General features: G+C 43.1%; 1 long non-coding RNA gene across 1 annotated transcript; it reads left to right on the plus strand.

Moving 5' to 3' along the window:
• The first annotated feature begins 100 nt into the window (after nt 1–100).
• LOC112457650 lies at nt 101–2,251 on the plus strand. Its single transcript, XR_003041127.1, has 4 exons — nt 101–509; nt 795–1,090; nt 1,220–1,343; nt 1,421–2,251. It is a non-coding gene; the product is annotated as an uncharacterized LOC112457650 (long non-coding RNA).
• Nucleotides 2,252–5,250: the final 2,999 nt, after the last annotated feature.

The raw sequence follows: 5,250 nt of genomic DNA on the forward strand, positions 1-5,250 counted from the left end.
AATATTTAAATAAAAAATGCTTATTTTACTGATGCATCTGTTTTTGGTTTAATAATTACATTTATGATCAAAAACAGATGCATCAGTAAAATAAGCATTTTTTATTTAAATATTCAAATAAAAAGATTTTTTATTTTTTATTTGTATAGCCGAAGCGAGACATTCACAGTCTGTCCAGCCGTTACAGTTATTATCGCAGAGTACTTCACAGAGACAAAAAAAATGCTAAAACCTAAAAATGATGATTCTGATACTACCGAAAGTGAATGTGATGATAAGGAAAATACTTTCAGCGACAGTGGATCTAATAATAGCAACGACACTTTTGATTTTAAAAAGCAATTAAGAAATCAAACAAAAAAAACGGAAGATAAAGTAGAAACCATAAACTATCACAGGAAAGCTGAAAAAGTAGATGATGGAGTCGACAATCTCTTAGCTGACGAAAGTGACCTTTTTGGTCACTAAAGATTGGCCTGGAGAGAAAGTACGCAAAATAGTAGTAGTAGGTAAGATTTTTATAAAATATTAATCTCGTGGTATATTCTATCTTTTGTATGATAAAAAAATTAATATTTTGCATATATATTAAACAGATTAAAGCTCATTGATAAGGTCCCCGCGAATTCAATCGAGCGGATTGCTCCAACATCTCTTGCTCCATGTTATTACACGATCCTCTTTCTAACACACTTTGTTGTACTCACGACTTCCAATTCTCGATTATTGAGCGTATCCCCCAGATTATTCATTTTTTTTATATCTCACTAATGATGCATCGTTTGTTTTTTTAGCGTATCTAATTTCACCGTGATCTCAGCATCCGTACATTTGCGCTAACCGAAAAAATGCAAAATTTTCAGTTTTGCACGTGTTCGATGATGTCATCGTGAGACATGTTACGGCATGTTCTTGAAAACAATATCATGTCATTGGCGAAAATTCAAAATTTTTTTAAAAGGGATTTCGTCACCATGCCTACAGCAGTCGTATATCGGCGCGCTATTTGAAAAAGCAGCACTTGTAGTTTTGTGAACGTTTGATGAAATCATCAATTATCGGGGACGTCGCGATATGTCTTTGAAAAAAGGTATCATGCCATTGACTTATGTGGATTTAATCTATGTGACCACAGCAGCCGTATATCAGCGCTATGCAAAATTTGCACTTTGCATGTGTTTGATGAAGTCAGTGCATAAATATAAAAATGCTTAAACAGCTTTTACCATGAAGATAATGGATCTGTATCTTGGCGAGTGGACCATTCTTTGGCTACATCTCGCACGCGAACGTGGTTCTTGAGTGTTACAAGGACTTGTGTTGTTCGAGTTTGAAAAAATACGGTAAGAAAGAAAAAATTATTTTTAGAGATTTAAGAACAGTGTGTAAATTTAATTACATAAAATTTTTCTATTTATAGAAATGAAACCGCCGATACAACCCATAAATATTAGGTTGTTGGACGGGGTTCTGCCTCGGGAGTATCCCGAGACATACGATAATCTTATACATGGTTTCTGCATCATCGGGCTCGAGCCCTGCTACGTGGGACGGAGATCTCCACGTATGCGCTTATGTCAGCGGTGCTATGTGCTGACGTTTAACCCTCAGTTGCGTGAATTTGAAAGAAAAGTGCGATGGCACGGCATTTCGTCGCGGTTGCATGGGTTCCCAATCCGTATTAAAACAATGTGCTTTATGTGTAGAAAAATAATCATGCGTATAAGGACTGCCGATGAGTGCCGCGAGTGTATTGAAGCGTATTTAAACAATGAAAGAGAGTTTGCGAGATTCAATAGATGGGGTAAAATCTACGAGATAGAGCTTCATGAATGAGATTAGTATGTGATTATGAGAGTGAACAGCTCTGTATTGTGTGTAATTTATTGTAGTAGTATAATGCTGGTTGAGAGTGAAAATGAGTGAGTTAGTAGAATTAGAGAATAGATTTAGAAGTTAGAGAATTAGAAGTTAGAGAATATGGATGAGTTTTATATATATAGTAAGAGATGACTATTGTATATTGTATTATTGATGTTCTGTATGTTGTTGGGTATACTGTGCTTGTCATACCCATGTGTGTTGCGTCGATGCATTGGCGGCGTGCGCAAAGAGCGGAAAAATTACGTTTAAGTTTAAACGCTTATGTCTTATGTCGAGATTATTGTGTGCAATCGGTAGATAGTTCTGTACTGCTAATAAACTACTACAATAAACTATTCTAAAGAACCTTTGGTCACAATTTATACTATATGTTTGACTGGCTTTTGTCCCTGTTCCCGCAACATCCCCACATTACTGTGTAACTTTTGAATAATTAATTAATTAATGTGGGATTCGAACTTTATGCTTATAACGTACTTAAGATGCTTATAACGCTGTCAGATAAAGAACAATGTTAAAAAAAGCCAATTTTTGCTCTTTGGGGGAATAAATAAAACCTATTCCATACGTTTTCTAGACATAAATACAAATAAAAAATGCACCTAAGATCGTTCGGAACCCCGGGGAAAACTTTTGGCAAGCTGTTGACTAGCTAAATAAGCTATTAAAACGGAAACACTTTTCAGTTTTTAATGTTGATTGAAACGCACTGAACTGAGATTCTTTCCGAGTTCTCACGGCTTTTAATAATGTGATGATGAATAAAAAGTGTTTATAGTCAGTTATGAGCTTTAGAGCTTATTATGTTCCCTGTAAACCGTTAGCACCAGATCATTCTGACGTTCTGTATTCATTGAGTGTTTTAGTTGTTTGATGGCTGTTTTTAGCTGTTTTTAGTTGTTTAAAAGAAGTTTGATAGCGGTTCAATAGCGGTTATACAGATCGCAGTTATACAGATAGCTGTTTTAATTGTTTCATAGCTGTTCAAGAGCTGTTTGATAGCTGTTTTTTAGCTGTTTCATAGCGGTTCAATAGCTGTTTTAGTTGTTTGATAGCTGTTTGATAGCTGTTTCATAGCGGTTCAATAGCTGTTTGATAGCTGTTCAATAGCTGTTTGATAGCTGTTTTAGTTGTTTGATAGCTGTTCAAGAGCTGTTTGATAGCTGTTTTAGTTGTTTGATAGCTGTTCAAGAGCTGTTTGATAGCTGTTTTTAGCTGTTTCATAGCGGTTCAAGAGCTGTTTTTAGCTGTTTTTAGCTGTTTTATAGCGGTTCAATAGCTGTTTGATAGCTGTTCGATAGCTGTTTTTAGCTGTTTTTAGCTGTTTGATAGCTGTTTGATGGCTGTTTTTAGCTGTTTAAAAAAAGTTTGATAGCGGTTCAATAGCGGTTATACAGATCGCAGTTATACTGATAGCTGTTTTAGCTGTTTAATAGCTGTTCAATAGCAGTATTACAGATCAAATCACCGAAAGTCAATGGCGCAATATCGTTTTCGAGAATATGTCTCGCGGTGACTTCATCGCGAGACACGTATGCTTTTGAAAAAAAATCATATTTGATGCCCGATGAGGTGATCTCATCACGAATGTTCTTGACAAAGATATCACATTTAACGTATATGTGGATTGTGGTGGCGGTCACCATGCAGCAGCCGTTTATCGTTTACTTAAATGTAATATTAAAAATTAAATATTGCGAAGATCTAAACGATTAAATATTGCTGGCAAAGAAAAGATACGCGATCGCGAGCGAGAACGCGCGAGGGAAAGAGACCGCGCGAACGAGAAGACGAACGGGGGACGGGGGAGAAACATCTACGAGGGAGAGATAACGCGAGCGTGTCATGTGACGTCACGTGGACTCCGCGGCGCGGCGAAACGCGAACGCGGGTCCCCTCGCCCCGCGGCGCCCGAAAACGCGAACGCTCCGCGGCGCGGCGAAAACGCGGATCCCCCCTCGCCCCGCGACGCCGGAAAACGTGGTTTCCCCCTTCCCCTCCCCGCGGCGCCCGAAAAAACGCAGTTCCCTCCTTCCCCCTTTCCCGCGGCGCCCGAAACGCGCGGTTCCCCTCTTCCCGCTCCCCCGCGGCGCCCGAAACGCGCGGTCCCCCCTTCCCCTCCCCGCGGCGCCCAAATCGCGCGGTCTTCCTCCCCCGCGGCCCCCACCCCCGGCCCCTTCTTGCGGTCCCCCCCTCCGCGGTCCCCCCCCCCGCCCGCGGTTTCCCCCCGCCCCTCACCCCCCCCTCATTGCCCCATGGGTTAGAACCTCCCATAGCTTACCTACTGGCAACGATTCGCTCATAGCCCAGCCGTACAGATTGTTCACGTCGTAATACATGAGATACGTAGTGGGCTGGGACGAGTCGTGCGTCGGTACGTGCCTGTTATTGGCTCGCGCGTACCTGAGCGAACATTGACTGAGGCCGCCGCGTATTCCGCGTCCCACGAACAGCACCATGTCGATGTCGGTGAGCAGCTCGAAACGCACGCCGGTGTACCTCAGCATGGCGTCCCACGTGTACCCCGGCAACGTGTAGTAATGCGCGGGATCGAGTCCGTAACTCGCCGAACACGCGTCCCGAAAATTTTCAAATATATCCGCCAGAAGAAGCACGTCGGTCTTGAGATACAGATCGCTGTACTCGCCGAGATCTCGCACGCGAAAACGTCGCCAGACCCTTGTCGCGTGCTCGTAGTCGCTCTCGCTCGCGGTCTCGTCGGTCAGGGAGCTGTAAAAGGCCTCGCGCGGCGGAAGCTCGGTATCCCGCAGTTTGTCCGCGCCGTCGACGTACTCGTACGGAAACACACCCTTGCGAGTGAGCAGATCGAGATCCTCCGCGCTCAAATCCGCGTATTCCGAACGCGTGATTCTCAGCTTGTCCCTGTTCAAATAGGACGCCAAGGTTTCGATACTCGCCGCTAAAAATTTATACGAGTCCACGAATCGAAGCTTCACGTACAAATCCCATTTTCCGTCCGTCTGCGTTTCCTTAACGGTCTTCGAGAAAGATATGTAGCTTTCCTTCGTGAGCGGCAGCAGATCGACCCCGCCCTCGAAATCGTTCGTGATTTTCTCGACGACGAAGTGCGCGTCGTAACCCGACAAATTGTGAAAGAACACGGGAATCACGTAAACGTTTCTATAATTCAGATTGCAACGAGAATGCGCCGGACCTCTGTAACGTCCGGTTAGGTGACAGTGATCCCGCACGCGATTGTTCTCCGGTTGAAACGGTTTCTCGCACACGTGACAATGAGTCGCGAGCAGAAATTCGCTTTTCTTGTCCTCCGTGAGTTCCACCATCGCTACATTGGTGGAAAATTTATTCTTAACGCGACGCGCGAGAACGCGAAGTTCGTTCACG

The sequence above is a fragment of the Temnothorax curvispinosus genome, unplaced genomic scaffold (genome assembly GCF_003070985.1).
Source record: "Temnothorax curvispinosus isolate PA1 unplaced genomic scaffold, ASM307098v1 QBEX01008021.1, whole genome shotgun sequence".
Lineage (NCBI taxonomy): Eukaryota > Metazoa > Arthropoda > Insecta > Hymenoptera > Formicidae > Temnothorax > Temnothorax curvispinosus.